Genomic DNA, 18,983 nt, shown 5'->3' with positions numbered 1-18,983 from the left:
TAAATAATTAAGTGAAACTTAAGAAATTAAATTCATTCATTCATTGAAGCACAATGGCTGTTACACAGATAATTCAAAAATAATACATTTGCCTCCTACTCGACTATGCTTCTTTTCACCAAGGATTCGATGGGAACAACATTCAGGGTGTCCGCATCTTTGGCATTGGCAAGCTTGGCTAAGGCATTAGCATTGGCATTCTGCTCCATCATGACTTGTGTAATCGAGTATCTCTTGAACTGTGTCAACAAGTCCTTCGCCTTGTTCAGGTACTGCACCATCCTAAGTCCCTTGGCTTGATACTCCCCCAGTACCTAGTACACCACAAGCTGGGAATCACTGAATATCTCCAGGGACTGTGCAAGCACATCCCGAGACAAGCGTAATCCTGCTAATAATGCCTCGTACCCAGCCTCATTGTTTGAGTGTTGAATCCAAATCTGAAAGCGCAATGAATTCGGTGATTCTCTGGAGTGATCATTATGATTCTTGCACCTAAGTTGTGTTCATTATGCTCCATCAGCATATAGCTTCCATACAGGAGTATCTCCTTCCTTCTCGGTATCTCCATTCTCCGATTGGTAGGAAGGGTCTTCAAAGTTGGTGCCTTCGACTATAAAGTCTTCCAATGCTTGTCCTTTTATCGCCGTCCTCAAATGATAAGTGATATCAAACTGTCCTAGTTCCACGACCCACTTGAGTAATCATCCCGAGGCCTCTGATTTCTAAAGAACATGTCTCAATGGTTGATCGGTTAGGACTCAGATCGAGTGAGCTTGTAAGTATGGACACAACTTTTGAGAGGCGATCACTAAACAGTAGACAAGTTTTTCAAGAGGGGGATACTTAGACTTTGCACATACTAGCCTTTTACTGGTATAGTACACAGGGTGTTGTACCCTGTTCTCTGATTTTACCAAAGCAGCGCTGATTGAATGCTCGGTGATTGTCAAATAGATGAATAGCACTTCACCATATATTGGCTTTGCTAGGACGAAAGGTTGAGCGAGATGTTCCTTCAAGGCTTGGAAAGCTTCCTCACATTCCTCGGTCCATTGGATCTTCTTGCTGCCCCTCAGTAAGTTAAAGAAAGGGACACACTTATCTGTAGACTTCGATATGAACCTATTGAGGGCAGCTACTCTCCCGGTTAAGCGTTGCACTTCTTTGATTATGGTAGGTGACTTCATGTTGATCAATGCTTTGTTCTTCTCGGGGTTAGCCTCGATTCCATGTGAATTGACTATGTATCCGAGAAACTTACTAGAACCAACTCCAAACGAGCACTTCAGAGGGTTTAACTTCATGCTATACGTTCTAATATTGCAAAGCATTCCTCTAAGCCTCGAACATGCCCTCCAACTTTTTTGGACTTGACCAACATTTCATCGATGTATACCTCCATAATTTTGCTGATAAAGTCTCAGAACATGCCATTTGCTAAACGTTGGTAGGTGGCTCCTGTGTTCTTCAAGCCGAATAACATCACCTTATACAATCCCTTGTCTGTCCGGAAGCTGGTATGTTCCTCATTGGGAGGGTGCATACTTATTTGATTATACCCAAAATGCGCATCCATGAATGAGAGTATTTCATGTCCTGCTGTTGCACCGACCAGTTGGTCTATTCTGGGTGGAGGGAAACATTCTTTGGGGTAGGTCTTGTTCAGATCTGTGAAGTCCACGCATGTTCTCCACTTCCTATTTGGCTTTGGGACCAGCACGGGTTTGATACCCAATCTAGGTAGTAAGACTCCCTTATAAACATTTTCCATGAGCTGCTCGACCTCTTCCTTCAGGGCTTGAGATCGGTCTTTGTCAAGCAGTCTCCTTTTTTGTTGCACTGGTGGGTAGTTCTTGTAACGCCCTGGTTACCCCAGAACAGTTACGGTGAACGGTGAACCAGAAATTTGACCCGCTACCCGAGTCCTTTGGTTAAAAACGTGTTCTAAGTGTTAATAACAGGTTAAGGTGAAAAACAATAAAGAGGAAAGGATATATTTTATTGAGTACATAACTGCTCATGAGCTTATCAAAACGTTTACAAGTTATTTACAACTCAAAACGGCCACTACTGTTTCAAATTTACATACCCTGCCGACCTAAGCGGCAAAAATAGGGTAAACACCCTAGTTCCTCTGAGAACTCCTTGTCCGTGGTGGTCAAGCAGTCGCATATGTACACATCACCACCTAAGCTCTTCACTCAAGGCTGGGTGAGATTTTCTTTCCCTTTACCTGCACCACATAGCACCCGTGAGCCAAGGACCAGCAAGAAAACACAATAAAGCATGATATAATATCAACAATGATCATAATAATCATTCAGGGCTATCAGTCCAAAACAGATAGGTGACAGTCGCAAAAGTTACTAAATAGGGAATAGCTCCCTTCAGCCTTGTGACAATAGGGTCACCGGGGCTTAACAGGTAAGCGAACCTTTCATTATCTTAACCAGGATAGGTGCATGGTGACTGGTCACCAACGTAACCTTCCTCATGACCATAGAGTCATAACCCTGGAACACCGTTCCCTAGCCATGTGACAAGCAGTCGCCTGGGCCTTATGCCCTGGCTCCCAGTAACTAGTCTTAGACTAGCCAAGCGCTTATAAGTTCATCGACCTTAGGGTCGGTCCAGTGTTAATGCCTTAGAGCCATTCAACACTGATATCGATTAGATCTAATCTTCATTCGGCCCTGCGTTCAGGACGCTTATGCCGTTTCTGACTCTTAGGTCAGTGTCCCTGACTAGTCAGTGCCATATACAAGTAATCAACATTCACCAGCATTTAATATGCAATCCATGTCCACATTTATCAACCAACATGCCTCAATAACAATCACGCATGTCATGTATACACAGGGTGCAGTTTTCTTACCTCAGGTTTGAGCGAGAGATATTATAAGAACGACTCCTTAGAACGATCGATCTTTTGGTTCCTTAGCGGTTACCTAATCACAACCAATTATAACCTCCATTAATGAGAATCAACATGGATAGGGTCTTAACCTAAGCACCACTCTCGAGACCTCGACACATGCCCACACGGTGAGTAAATTTGATCCCGAACCTTAAGGATTGAAACCCCAAGTCAAAAACCCTTAAAAAACACTAAAAATGGGACTTTGAAGGAACAGGGTAGCGCTACAGCGCTGACCCCTAGCGCCCCAGCGCTATTCTTAGAACCTCCAACATGCCCAAATGCCCCCTGAGTAGCGTTGTAGCGCCCTAAGGTGGGCGCTATAGCGCTACCTCCAGACCAGGAATCCCCTGAAACGACCTTCTTCATCTCCTTCGATTCCAACTTGATTCCAAAGCTTCCAAATGCCATTTTTGATGCCAAATGAACCCAAAAACCATCTCAACATACCCCAAACATCCCAACCATAGGAACCCTAGCCAAAACTCCCAACAAAACCAAGATCTCAACCTAGAAATCTCAACTGCAAAATAGAACCAAAACAGGGCAAACCAGATAATTCTATGGTTAGAAACTTACCCAAAGCTCAACTTTTGATGCTCTTCAAGGGTGGAACACTCTCCCAAACTCCCAAGGCTTGCTTCCCAAGCTTGAATCCTGAAGAATGGTTCAAAAATCCCAAAGAAAGTGAAGGAGAAAGAAGATACGGGAAGGCTTAGAAACTTACTCTGTTTTTCTACCTCTTCCTCAGCCAAAATGGTTATATCTATCCTAGGGGTGAAATGACCATTATACCCCTAGGTCAATTTAAAGTTTCTAAAGGCTCCCAAGGATAAAATTGGTATTTTCCACCTATCTCATTAATCATAATTAACGCTCTCCAATTCCCATTTTTCTCAATATTCTCAAACACCAATAATTCATATCCCGTTACCCTTTAATTCCCGGTAACGTTCTAATCATTAAAATCTCCCCGAGACTCATCCTGAGCCCCGAACTTAAACCTGTTATGACTAGACCACTAATCAATATTCTGAGATCGTCTCATGCTGAATAGCTCGAACAAACCCACATTATAATGTGGTCTCAACATATATCACCGACATGCATACAAATATACAATTATACCCTCAACGGGCCAAATTACCATCACACCCCTGTAATTAAAATGTGGACCCACATGCATGCATTTAACATCATATTATAATATAATTCGCATATACATGCATATTATCAGCTAATGGTATACTTAAACAAGTATGGCCCTCCCGGCCTACTATTCCCGCCATTAAACCACATCGGAGAATTTGGGGCGTTACAGTTCTTGTCTACATTGAGGACATGACTTATCATGGATGGAGAAATTCCAACCATGTCCTTATGTGACTAGGCAAAGACGTCATAGTTTTTCTTAAAAAATTCTACCAACCATGCCTTAATTTCCACCTTTAGATCCTTCCCAACTTTGATTACTCTAGTCGGGTCCTCCTCTTCTAGTAGGACTTTGTCAAGATCTTCGACTGGTCCTACCCCCATGACGTCATCCCCAAATCGAGGATCGATGTCGTTTCCCTCGCTTTGGGAAACTTGCTATAATAACAAATCTTCATTAAAAGGAGCCCCCGACCCCAGTAGAGTGTTTCTTTCAATGTCAACTTCCATGTTGACAACCTCATCGATTCCTTCATTCTCTTCGTAGCAGGTTCCTACCATGTTTACGCATGGTCCTTTCTTTGCCTTGACCACTGATGCATTATAGCATTCGCTTGCCTCCCTTTGGTTACCCTGTACGCATCCTTGCCCTGCGCTTGTGGGGAACTTCAAAGATAGATGCTAGATAGACACTACTATGTGTAATATGATAACTTTTGAATAAAGCGTTATTTCATGTGCTTTTGAGCTTATAATTGTGAAAAATTCGTGGGTGATGTTTATTTTTTAGCTTTTGTAGCTAACTTTGGCGTTTTTTTTATCTTAATTAAGTGTAATTATTTTTGTAGTTCTTAATAGCTAATGGGTTGAAGATAGTAGTCTCATGATGGATATGTGTACAAAGAATGAACTAACATTTGAAAATATCTAAATTAAATTTTTGATGGCTGAATTAGCAGGTTTTGCAGCAGCAAAGAAGATTTTGCTGAAGCATTTTGATCAGGCAGATTTTGGACACCTGGGAACATGTGGAAAGTCAAAGGGGTAAGCTGGAATAGTGGCTAAGGTGGAAAGTGCAGAAAGTATGAGTCAAAAATTGGGAGTAAATGCCAAAAGAAAAGAGGAGACCCACGTTTTTTACAAAGAGGAGGGGCAATATTGTACTTTGGGAGCCAAATGAGGAAACCTAGAATATACTTAGAGAAGCATCAACTGATATATAAAGAGAACAACCATTTTTGGAAAGAAAAATCAACAAGAAGAAGGAAGGAAACCAGAAATCAGCAGAAGAAGGAGGACGAAAAAGAGAAGCTCAAGCATCATTTAGATTTGTTCTTTCTTCTATTTCTAAACTTCATTTTTATATTTTCTAAGTTGATTTCTGAATCTGAATATTATGGGCTGTGTTGATTGTGGATTAATGTTTATTAACTCAACCATGAACTAACTTTTCTGTGGCTTGAATTGTTGATGAACCCTATGTTATAGTGTAGTAAGTTCTTGTACTTTATTTTAGTAAAATCTCTCTTGTTCATTCAAGTGTGCTGAAATTAATTTCTTGTTGTTATTTGGCCAGCAATGGCAAGATATTTAATTATGTTTAATGCTAGAAAGATTAAATGTAAACGGAAGAACTGGGATGACACAAGTCATAATATAGGTTAGATTATGTTAGTAAGTAACATAGGGATGTGTTATTTGCCTTGTGTGACTTTTGAGAATTGAACCTTGAAATTGCATTCTTAAATCTGATTTTGCATAGGAATATGTTTAATTAGGTAGAAGAAATAATATCATAAAATTTGGGAAAGTTTTATGAGTGTTTATTGAATTCTTGTTAACTTGGGAGTTTTGCTAAAATATTGTTGTCGCAATATGTTCAGGATAGCTAACATAGGGGGAATCAATAATTCAAGTCCATTTTGCAATCCATATATTTTCTTTCAATTTTCTTGTTTAGTTTAGTTTTAATTTCAGTATTTCCATCTCTTTTAATGTTTTGTTTAGCCTAAAAACAACCCATTTGATTTTTAGTACTTTTAAGTTGTTTAGTAATTGTTTTGCTTATTTTTCTATTTTGCAATCCATGTGGAGACGATCTACTTACCATTATATTACTTGTGTGATTACATGCACTTGTGTATTTAAATATAATATTAATTATCACAACAAGTTTTTGGCGTCGTTGCCGGGGATTGGAATTAGAAATTTTTGTAATATCAATTACTTGCAATTTATTTTTCTTTGTTGAGCTGACTTTGTTTGCTTGCTCTTGTGTTTTCTCAGGTGATTTACTATATAAACGAGCTAGAAGACATTGAACTAGCTCCTATTGACCCTGAGATTGAAAGAACAGTTAGAAGAAGACTAAGGGAACAACAGGCTCAAAATTTCGTTAATATGGCTGAAGAGGTTGAAGGAGTTGAGGGTGCTAATAATATCACTAACGCGGTTGCTATGGCTGATGATAGAGAGAGAGCCATAAAGGAGTATGTTTCCCCCATGTTTAATGGGCTCGATCCGGACATTGTTAAGACTGAAATTCAAGCACCCTAATTCGAGTTAAAGCCCGTGATGTTCCAAATGTTGCAAATAGTGGGTCAATTTAGTGGGCTGCCTACTGAGGATCCTCATCTTCATCTTCATTCATTTTTTGAGGTGAGTGATTCTTTCAAGCTACAAGGAGTGAGTGACGAGGCCCTAAGGTTGAAATTGTTCCCTTTTTCTTTGAGGGATCGAGCTAGAGCTTGGCTCAACACCCTTCCTCTCGACTTAGTGGCTACATGGAATGAGTTGGCTGAAAAATTCTTGATGAAGTACTTTCCTCCTACCAAAAATGCCAAGTTTTGCAATGAAATCATGTCATTTCAGCAGTTGGAAGATGAATCATTTTGTGAAGCTTGGGAGAGATTCAAGGAGTTATTGAGGAAATTCCCACACCATGGGATTCCGCATTGTATACAAATGGAAATTTTCTACAATGGGCTCAATTCTTCCACTCGCATGGTGTTGGATGATTCAACTAATGGGGCTATTCTCTCTAAGTCCTACAATGAAGCCTATGAGATTTTGGAGAGGATAGCTAGCAACAATTATCAAAGGTCTAATGCTAGAGCCTCAACAAGTTGAAAAGTGGCTGGTATACTTGAAGTAGGGGTGCACATTTTGACCCGAAAACCCGACCACCCGCACCCGAGACACCCGAGAGAAAGTTAAAACCCGCACATTCGGGTCAGGTTCGGGCTCAACCCGAGCTTCATCAGGTCGGGTTCGAGTTGGAGAAATGTGTCATTCTTAGGTTCGGGTTAAATCCGAACCCGCCCGTCCCCATCATTTTCCTTTTAAAATTTTTTTTTTTAATAGGTTAAATAAAAAACATCTAAAATAAAACCTAAACTAAAAAGCCCAAACCAAACCCACCCAGTAGCAGCAGCAGTCCCCCCAACCCCCCTCCTCATCCCCTTCCCTTCGGCAGCACCTCACCACCAGCCAGACTAGACGCCGACGCCAGTGCCCACCCAGACCAGACGTCGGCGACGCTCCCTCCTCCCTCTCTCGTCTCCTTCATGGGTTCAGTCGACACTCGGCAGCTAGGAGGATCGACCTCCTTCCTCCTTCCTTCCTCCTTTGGCAGCTAGGTAAGGTATATCCTATATATATATTAAAATTTAATTATATATATTTATATTATATTTTGTCTGATATATATTATATTATATTATATTTATATTAGAATCAGTTAGTTATATATATTTAAATTTAATTATATATCTTTGTTATATATTTTTATTATGTTTGTGATATGATTATATAATATAATTATATATATGTATTATGTATATGCGAAGATTAATTGATTTAGATGAATATAATATAATGTTAATGTTTGTTTGGTTTACATTTGGTGAATTTATATTTTTGATTTCGATATAGAATTTTGAGTTTTGATTTAATATAAAATTCTAAACATAAAATTGTAGTAAGATAAAATTGAAATTGTTATTTGGAATTGGATATTTAGAATTTTCAATTGCTTCATTGTTTATGTAAAATTAAAATTGTTATAATTATTAGTTTAATGTATATTTGATATTTTGAATGTTGGATTGTTTTGCTTGATTGTATTTGTTATTTTGTATATGTGGTTTGGTTTGGTGTTTGTAATGTTGGATTTTAGTTGTAGTGGATTGGACGGGATTAGTGGATTTTAGGTATGCTTGGTTGTTAATCATTATATTATATATTTCTTTATGCTCTATAGACTATGGATATTGGTCAAGATCAAGTAGATGAAACTCCACCACCACCTCCACCTACCAATGATGAAACTCATACAAATCAAGCACAGGTTATACCTAAAAGAAAGGGTAAAGAAATAGAGAAACCTCCTTTGGCTCCAAAAAAAAAAAAAAACAAAAGGGTCAAATATTTGGGAGCATTTTGAAAAATTGCCACTAGTTGATCCTAATGACAAAGAAGAGATACCCAAATATATTTGTTGTTATTGTGGGAGTGAGTTCTTCTGTGATAGTAGAAAGCATGGGACTAGTCATCTGTGGAATCACTTTAGGAATGTTTGTGAGTTTAGTCCATATAAGATTGATGAGAAAAAGCAAAAGATTGTAATTTTTGAGCCAGTGATAGGAGGGAAGGAGGGGGAAACAACTTTAGTTCTGATGGCTTATAACAAAGAGGCATGCAAGCTTGCATTATCAAAGTACATTGTGTTGGATGAGTTACCTTTTAGACATGTTGAGGGGGAGGGTTTCCGACAATTTGTTAGAACCATACAGCCTAGGTTTGATATCCCTTCCAGGATGACTGTTGCACGGGATGTGTTGAAATTGTATGCTGAAGAGAAAAAGAAATCGAAAAATATTTTAAAGCATGAGAGGGTATCCATCACCACTGATACATGGACTTCTATTCATAATTTGAACTTTATGGTCATCACGGCGCATTGGGTTGACTCTGATTTCAACTATTAGAAAAGAATCATAAATTTTTGTCAAGTGGTAGATCACAAGGGGGAGACTATTGGCAAAGAGATTGAGATTTGTTTAGATAATTGGAGCATTACAAAATTATTTGCCGTTATGGTGGACAATGCTTCTTCAAATGATGTTGCTATTCGGTTTTTGAAGAGACGGATTAGAGAAAAGGAAAATGGTCTCATTTTAGATGGGAGGTTTTTACATATGAGATGTTGTGCTCATATTGTAAACTTGATTATCACTGAAGGATTAAAAGAGAAGCATCATTCGATTGCTAGCATTAGACATGCTGTAAGATATGTTAGGTCTTCTCCCGCTAGGCTCAAAAGGTTTAAAGAAGTTGTTGTAGAAGAAAAAATTGAATGTAAATGACTTCTCTCTTTAGATGTCCAAACGAGGTGGAACTCTACATATCTCATGCTTAATTGTGCATTAAGATTCCAAAAGGCTTTTGAAAGTTTACTGTCAGATGCAAATTTTGTGAAGTATTTTGAGGAGGTTGACAAAGATGGAAAGAAAAAGGAGGGGCTGCCTACTGAAACGGACTGGGACAATGCAACAGTATTTGTGAAGTTTTTGGAGACTTTCTACGAGATTACATTAAGATTTAGTGGATCAACCTATGTTACAGCAGACAAGTACTTTATTGAAATATGTAATATGCAGCACACTTTGTATAGAATGGCAGTTGGGGAGGATGACCCGTTGTTAGCGAGTATGGCATAGAGCATGAAGGTGAAATATGACAAATATTGGGGAAAGATTGAGGAATGTAATGAGGCCCTTATAATTTCCTTGGTTCTTGACCCAAGATATAGGCTCAAGTATCTCACCCATTGCTTCAAAGCTTTTTATGGTCCACTGACATGCGCTCAGATGGTTAATGAGGTAGAACAAACATTACAATCACTGTTTGATTTGTATGGTGGGGGCTCTACATTACTTCAGCCATCTATGACCCAATCTCAGTCTCTGTCTCACTATCTGCCTCAACCTAGTTGATCTTCCTCTTCTTCATTCACTGCTACTTCTAGTTTGAATAAGTATGCTTCGTTGCATGATGAGTTTGTACAACAAAGGAAAGAGGAAGATGGTGGTAAGACAAAGAATGAGGTTGATAGGTATCTAACTGAGGATGCTGAACCTATGATTGAGGGTGTCAACTTTGACATTTTGAAATGGTGGGCCAGAAATGCATCCAAGTACAAAATCTTGTCAACCATTGCTTGTGATGTGTTAGCCATACCAATTACAACTGTTGCTTCTGAGGCTGCCTTTTCGACTGGTGGTAGAATTTTAAATCCCTTTAGGAGCTCACTAAGTCCTAAAATGGTTGAATGTTTAATATGTCTCAAAAACTGGTGGAGCAGTTCACATCAACCAATCATTATTCGAGAGTACATGGATGAAAATGAAGTTCTAGAGACATCAGAGATTCTGGAGTCTGGTAAGTTGTTAAACAAACTTTTATTTAGAATTTTATTTATGGAATTAAATATTGTTTGAAATTAAATAATATTTATGGAAATGTATAATATTGTAGAGATCACAGGTGATAGTGATACAACTGCTGGAGCTAGTGGTAGTGAAAATGTTTCTGCTTTGCCTTCTGGTTCTATTAATGCTCCATCTATAGCCTCATCAACTGCACAAGGAACTGATTGAATGAAGACAGGAGCCTCATCTTTAGACTTTGTTTATTTTGTGTACTTTTTAAGTTTTAGTAGTTTAGTAACTTTTTGTTAAGGACTTTGAAATTTGAATTTGGACTTTTGGATTTGGACTATGGCATTGGTAATTTGGTGTAACAACCCAAATTTACTAATAAGGCTTAACGGCCTTGATTAGTGTGCCGGGAGGGAATAACTGGATTATATGTGATTTAACGATTAAAAGCATGTTATATGACTATTTGAATATATGTGATGCATGGCTATGTGTATTAGTATGCATGTAGGCCGTGACTAGGTTAGAAGGGCATATTCGTAATTTTAGCCTATTGAGGGCATAAATGTAAATAATTGTGATAAGTTTTTTAGACCACATTATTATGTGGATATATTTGGAATCTGTGACTCGAGGCGATCCCAGTGAGCGGTTCAGCGAAAAAGTCACGGCGGGGATTTATACCCGACTCGGGGTGAGCCTGGGGGTAATTCTAAGGATTTAGAGAATATATTGGAGTCTATTTTTATATTGAGGAATATAATATTTTTATATTGAGGAATATAATTGGTGATTAGTTAGGTGTTGGGAAGTAAGCGATAAATTTAAGAGACATTCGAGGAATTAGCGGGAATTGGGTGTAATGACTAAAATGCCCTTAAGATGTGTAAAAGTTTAGTTATAAGTGGGAGGGCAATATGGTCTTTTGGTGTTTAGGATAAGATAAATGTTATTTTGGCTTTATTGCCTTAGTGGATAGTGTAGAAAGTGTTGGAAGTCTGAAGAAAGAAAAGAAAGAAAAGAAGGAAAAGGAAAGGAGGGAAAAAGCAGGGGGGTTTTCTCTCTTGCACGGTTTGGGCTTCTCTTCACCAAATCTTAGGGAATTTGGAGCTAAAGTTCAGAGAAGGCTTAGGCTAGGACTCAACACTAGGATCCTTGATTTGTCTTAGGGAATTGGTAGAGGCTACTCATCATTTGAGGTAAGGTTTTGAGGTTGTAACTCAGTTTTTGGTTCTTAGTATTTATATGGATTTTGAGCTGAATTTTGGTGAGTATTCTAGGGAATTGAGGCTGAAGCTTTGAGGAGTGAAAGCTAAGGAAGATTGGAGGATAGCCTAAGGTTGAACCTCTGTGTTGAAGGTAAGAAGTTCTGAACTTGGTCACTTGAATTATGTGGTTTCAGATGTTTTTCTTGTTGAGTTTTTGAGCTCTAGGTTTAGTCATGGTGAATTTTGTGTTTTGGGGGTGCATGTGATTGAATTAGTGGTGGTTAGGTTGATTGGGATGAGTTGAGGATGTTGGGAGGCTTGTTTTGAAGTTTGGTTGAGGTTTGATTGAGTTTTGGAAAGGTTTGGCTCGAGGAAATTCTACGAGGAGAAAACTGGGTAGTGCCTGGCTGTGGTTAGCGCTGTAGCACTAGCCTTAGGGCGCTACAGTGCTAGGCTTGGGTGTCTGGGAGCCTGATGGCTCTGCTTGTAGCGTTGTAGCGCCCACTTTAGGGCACTGTAGCGGTACCCTGCTCCCAGAAAAGGGTTTTTAGGTTATTTCTTAGGGTTTTTGCCTGGGGGCTCAGGGTTTGATTCCACCACCCCGTTTGGTGGAATTAGGGCTTCCCGAGGGCTCGGGATTGGTCCCGAGGCTAGGTTTTGGAATTGAGGTTTGGATTTGGTTCTAACTTGTGACCGTGACTAGGTGTACGCTAGGGCTCAGACGGGATCGTGCTTGAGGATCAAATTGAACAAAGCTATCGAAATCCAAAGGTAAGAAAACTGCACCCGGTTATGTGTTTGTGGTGGGAGTAAGAGCTCCCTATATCTTTATAATCTCATAGATGGTATTATGCCATGGGACATGTGATAAACGGCCTAAGGGTGCCGTAAACAATACTTGCGCACAAGGCACGGCTCAGCCACTGGTAGCTGAGGACAGCTTAATATTCACTAAGCTCGGTTTAAGCGGGCCGGAGTCAGTGGGATAAATAGAGGGTGCGGCCTAAGGGCGTTGACCCTGGTTATCATATGTGAATTGATTATTGATATGAAATGATGTACTCGGTATGACGAATACTTGAATAACGTGAATGTTTGGACTGTTGAGTACATGTTTATACTGTGTGAGTTATCTAATTGTTTGCTTGATAATTATGCTCTGTTATTGTGTTTTCTTGCTGAACCTTGGCTCACGGGTGCTACGTGGTGCAGGTAAAGGCAAGGGCAAGTTGGGCCACTCCTGAGATGGAGAGCTTCGGGGCTGAATGTACATAATCAGCTGATCGGCCGCCACAGCCGAGGAGTGGTACAGGACGAGAAAAGCCTAATTGTCTGTTTTGCCTTAGAGTGGCTAGTAACTGTATTTTAATCTCGAAATTTTGTAAACTATCTTATAACTTTACTACTTCTGGGATCCCATGTAAAAAAAATGTTTGATTATAAGAAATGTAAGTTTTGAGACCAAAATCTTTTAACCCTAGTTCAACTGTAGTTTCAGTAACACGTTTCTAATTAAATGACTTGATTAGCAAGTCTTGCACCTTTATAAACACACAGTGTAACGGTCTTGACTATCCAGGGCGTTACATTAGTCAAGACCGTTACATTTGGTATGGACATATAAGTTTTAATTATGGACTTTTGAATTTATGGGTAATTATGGTTAGAACTTGGATGTTTCATATAAGTTACTTATTATTATTAATTTAAATTCTCTTTTTCTTTTTTCACTTTTTTATTTTTATTTTTTTTTCTATTGAAGAAAACAAAACAAATGTGCTTTTCAACTAATCTTAACCACACAACTAAGGGAAAAAAATTAATGAAATGCTCTAGAAGGGCAGACTCAAAAATTTGATAGTGTTGTTTAGTTATTGTCACTATGTGATTGATCATGAAATGAAGATCCATTTAAGTAAAGCCTTATATTATATCATTTTGGCATATCCTGTTTTTTTTTTTTTTTTACTTAAAGCACTTTTGGGCATGTCTTTATCATATAACCATTATTTTATGCTTAAGGATTTAAAACCCCTTTAGTCCATGATTCTACACACACCACCAAAAATTCCAAATTTTGGATTCAATGAAACATAATTGTGGTGCTATTACTTCCTTGAATTTTTTTTCCAATTTGCAATGAAAGTGGGGTATTTTTATTTATTTATTTATTTATTTTTAAAGTGGGTTTTAGGGGAAGAGAGAATTTGAGAAAAAATTGCATAATAATGTTATTACTACTTGTACTAAGTTTTAAAGTAAGACAATGCAATGTAATTGAATAATAATATTTCATTGCCAATTGCAAAAGTAGTTGCTCTTATTGATATTCTAATTTTGAGTAAACTTGTTGAACATCATCAAATCTAAAATATGAGTTTTTAGTATGGTAGTCTTTTGAGTAACCCAAACCCGACCAATCCGACCCCCCTTTCCAGCCGGTTCGGTTGCACTTTTCGCACACCCGAACCCGACACATCCCCACCCGACCGAATCCGAACCCGACTAACCCGACCCCCCTTTCGGGCGGGTTCGATATTAATTGCTTCCACCCGAAACCCGACTAACCCGAACCCGACCAACCCGAACCCAACAACCCCGCCCGATGTGCACCCCTAATGGGGGGGTCAAGGAGCTAGTTTAATCAGAGCACCAATGCAAAAAAAGCCTACATACCCATCGAGGTTTTCTCAACAACAACCAAGAGCTCAGCCACCTCCTCCTCAAGTGTCTCAATTAAGCTCTTTGGAGATTTTTAATGAAAAAATATATGGCCAAGAATGATGCTGTGATTCAGAGCCAAGCGGCAACCTTGAGGAACTTAGAGATTCAAATGGGGCAGCTAGCTAATGAGCTAAGGAATAGACCACAAGGCACCTTGCCTAGTGATACCCAAAATCCAAGGAAAGATGAGAATGAGCATTGCAAGGCGGTTACCTTGAGGAGTGGTAAAAATCTGGAATTGATTGAGGATAATCCTAAGAGAAACAACGAGCCCACTTCAATCCAAAGTAGTGTGGCAAAGGAAGATAGAGTTGTAAGTTTGAAAATGTTAAATGCTGATCTTGAAGCAATTACTGCCGCAATTCCTTAGCAAAATGCTACAGAGAAGACTATGAGCAAGCCACCTCCACAATTTCCTCAACGTTTTCAAAAGTAGCAACAAGATGGTCAAATTCGAAGATTTTTAGATGTTTTGAAACAGCTTCACATCAATATACCATTGGTGGAAGCTTTGGAGCAAATCCCCAACTATGTGAAATTTTTTAAGGATATTTTAACTAGAAAGAGAAGGCTTGGAGAATTTGAAACGGTGGCTTCGACTGAAGATTGTAGTGCCATATTAAAGAACTAAACTCCCCCTAAATTGAAATATCTGGGCAGCTTCACAATTCCTTGTTCTATTGGTGCTAGAGATGTTGGTAGAACACTTTGTGACTTGGGGGCTAGTATCAATTTGATGCCCATGTCGATTTTCAAGAAGTTGGGGATTGGAGAAGCAAGACCAACCACAATCACTTTACAATTAGTGGATCGATCTATGGCACATCCGGAAGGCAAGATTGAGGATGTACTTGTGCAAGTTAATAAATTCATTTTTCCGGCTGATTTCATCATTCTTGATTATGAAGCGGATAGAGATGTTCCTATTATCTTGGGTAGGTCATTTCTAGCTACCGGGAGGACTTTGATTGACGTACAAAAAAGGGAGCTTACTATGAGGGTGAATGACCAACAAGTGACTTTCAATGTGTTCAACGCTATGGAGTTTCTGGATGAGATTGCGGAATGCTCTAGGCTGAGTATAATTAAGTCAATTGTCGCTGAAAAATTCCACAAGGATGCTGTTAAAGATGGAATGAGGGTGAGGTCACTTGAAGAGCTTGAAAACTTAAGTGAAGAGGAAGAAAGCCAAGTTACATGGGTGGAGTCAAAGCAGCCCTTTACTAAATATAGGAGGCCTTTTGAGTCCTTGGACTTGTCGGAAGGAAATTTTAAGCCTCCTAAGCCCTCTATTCAAGAGCCACCAAAGTTAGAATTGAAGCCTTTGCCTAATCACTTGAAGTATGCCTATTTGAGAGATAATGAGACTTTGCCTGTGATTATTTCAGCCATGTTAGGAGCTGAAAAAGAGCATTTGTTGCTGGTTGTTTTGAAGAAATATACAAGGTCCATTGGTTGGACCATGGCAGATATTAAGGGTATAAGTCCCTCATTTTGTATGCATAAAATCTGTTGGAGGATTGCTGTAATAATTCTGTTGAGCTGCAGCGAAGGCTTAATCCTATCATGAAGGAAGTGGTTAGAAAAGAGATAATTAAGTGGCTTGATTATGAAACTGTTTACCCAATTTCAGATAGTTCTTGGGTCAACCCAATTCAGTGTGTTCCTAAGAAAGGTGGAGTTAAGGTGGTGGCTAATGAAAATAATGAGTTGATTCCCACAAGACAAGTGATGGGGTGGCGTGTTTGTATCGACTACCGAAATCTGAATAAGGCTACTCAGAAAGACCATTTCCCGCTGCCATTCAATGATCAAATGCTTGATCGGTTGGCGGGAAAGGAGTTCTATTGTTTTCTTGACAGGTATTCAGGCTATAATCAGATTTCCATTGCGCCAGAAGACCAAGAGAAGACTGCCTTCACTTGTCCTTATGGCACCTTTGCCTTTAGAAGGATGTCATTTGGGTTGTGCAATGCTCCCGCTACTTTCCAACGTTGTATGATGGCGATATTTTCAGATATGGTGGAAAAGTCTCTTCAAGTCTTCATGGACGATTTTTCAGTATTTGGAGAGTCCTTTGACACTTGTTTGGCTAACTTGGAGCAAGTCTTGGCGAGATGTGAAGAAACAAACTTGGTACTCAATTGGGAAAAATGTCATTTCATGGTACAAGAAGGCATTGTTTTGGGCCATAGAATTTCTAACAAGGGAATAGAAGTGGATAGAGCAAAGCTTGAAGTCATTGAAAAATTACCACCGCCTACTACAGTCAAGGGGATTAGAAGTTTTTTGGGGCACGCGGGCTTCTATAGGAGGTTTATAAAAGGTTTTTCAAAAATCTCCAAGCCCCTTTGTTCCTTACTTGAGTAAAATCGAGCATTTGGGTTCACTAAGGAGTGTCAAGAAGCATTTGTAACTTTGAAGAAAGCTCTTATCACCGTACCAATCATTGTAGCTTCAGATTGGTCTTTTCCCTTTGAATTGATGTGCGATGCTAGTGACTTTGTTGTGGGTGCCGTACTTGGGTAGCGAAAATAGAAGGTGTTTCATTCCATTTATTATGCAAGCAAAACATTAGTCGATGCTCAATAGAACTATACCACCACCGAGAAAGAACTTTTGGCAGTGGTGTTTGCTTTTGACAAGTTTGGAGCTTATCTTGTGGGTACTAAAGTGGTGGTTTACATTGATCATTCAACGATCAAGTATCTAATAGCCAAGAAGGATGCTAAGCCAAGACTTATTCGATGGGTGTTGTTTTGCAACCACCTGACTTAAATAGACAGCTGATGACCCAAGATTTGGCCAACTGACGTGGAGTCAAAATGTGATTGATATGGACGAATGTATAGAGAAGAACGCAATGACAAAAGTAAAGAAAACACAGTAATTTATAGTGGTTCGGCCCCAGGATCTGGTAATGACCTACGTCCACTTAGAATAATATTTATATAAAATCAGAAGGGTGATCAAAGAACCAGGGTTCAACGAGTTTCACCCTCTTCTCAAGAACAATACAGATTTACTTGGAGAATTACTATTGCTTCCTATGATTCCAAAGTCAAAAGAAAAGATGCCCTCCCTTGAGCTATCTCTTTTTATTTATAGGCTCAAGGAGGGTTACAAGAGATTGTTACAGATATTATTCCCTGAATAATCGGGTATCCAGAAGATTGTATGAGATAAATTCGGGATTCATAAAGATCTTCCCATAAATGTTGCCTTGTATGCGGAACTACCGACCAGACTGGTCGCGGGTAAGACAGGCTTGCCCTGCTTCTACTGTGTCTCCTGGTCGATACTCTAGCAGACGCTTCCAGGTATCAGCCACGTGTCAAGAGATTATTTGCCACGTCACCAATGCTAATTTATTGGATAACATTTGCCCCCCAAAGTTTATTTACTACGAACAGTAAATAAACTTTGAACGAACGACTCTTCGGTAACCCCTCCTGACGTGTCAGATCCCTTCGTGTGTTCTTGAAAAAAGCAACCCACTTCTGTCTAATCATGTCTTTTCAGTTCCCCAGAAAAAATTTCGACGGCCATCACGTTTCCCCATACTTTGAAAAAGGAAAACTAATGATGACACTTTTTAATATCAGAGACAAACTTATATAAGACCATCGAAGCCTCTTCTTTCTTTTTACGCACGCCATTTTTCTTTGCAGAAAACCCTAAAAACCAGAGCTTTAATCTTCTCCGGAGACCGTTTTCCTGCACTTCCAAGACTCAGACCGCGGACTCTTTAATCTCCGAAGACCTTTCTTCCACCTTCACGATCACTTTTCTTGGTAAGTTTTCGAAACCCCATGCTTCTAATTTCTCGTGATGCATGCTTCTGGTGGTATACTGTTTAAGTCTTTCTGTTTCTGGTTTAAAATTCTTGTAGACAGAATGTTTTGTAGGCGTAGTAGAGTTACGAGTTAGTTTAAAAATCCAGGATCATGCTTTTTAGGACGTAAAACCGAAGTAACATTTCGATTTTTAAGCCAGTTGAAAAATAAATTTTTCCCGCCCTAAGGGGAGTTGAAAAAGCTTTCACAGAAAACTTTTTACTTTCACCCTTTGATCCGCTTTTCAAACTGTTCGTGTAGAAAAACTAGCTTTTTGTTAGAATGTTGTTGTATAAAAGCCTAACTTTTATACTCGACCAGCGTTATTCTAAAAAGCTTTTTAGAGTTCTATTTCCTCACCTCCCCATTCTTCTGTTTGCAGACCTTAATGCCAGATTTGTGGGGAGGTGAAAGACCCATCGACGACGACCTTCTTGCCCAGCTGCTCGAGGGGGAAGAACAACCAGCTGTACGTGTCCACGAGATTCCTTTCTCGCGATCCTCTCCCAGACCACATCCTTCCTCTCCAATGGCCCGTTCCAAGTCTTCTGGCAAGAAAAGGCCCGAGTCTGAAAGCAACCCTACTCCTCCTACCCAGCCTGATTCGCAGGCTAGGGATCCCTCGACTAGTGGTCGAGAAAATCTTGTTCCTGACCCTAATATCCAAACTAGGGCTCATCCTCGTCATCGGAATCCGCCTGAT

The 18,983-nt window shown here is 39.4% G+C and overlaps 1 non-coding gene across 1 annotated transcript; it reads right to left on the bottom strand.

Annotated features, from left to right (window-relative positions):
• Positions 1 to 6,913: 6,913 nt before the first annotated feature.
• On the bottom strand, positions 6,914 to 7,020 carry LOC133787658 (small nucleolar RNA R71). Its single transcript, XR_009872664.1, has one exon. It is a non-coding gene; the product is annotated as a small nucleolar RNA R71 (small nucleolar RNA).
• Between the last annotated feature and the right edge of the window lie 11,963 nt (positions 7,021 to 18,983).

The sequence above is a fragment of the Humulus lupulus genome, chromosome 6 (assembly GCF_963169125.1).
Source record: "Humulus lupulus chromosome 6, drHumLupu1.1, whole genome shotgun sequence".
Lineage (NCBI taxonomy): Eukaryota > Viridiplantae > Streptophyta > Magnoliopsida > Rosales > Cannabaceae > Humulus > Humulus lupulus.
The sequence above is the reverse complement of the archived record's forward strand: the minus strand, read 5'-3'. Positions and strand labels throughout refer to the sequence as shown.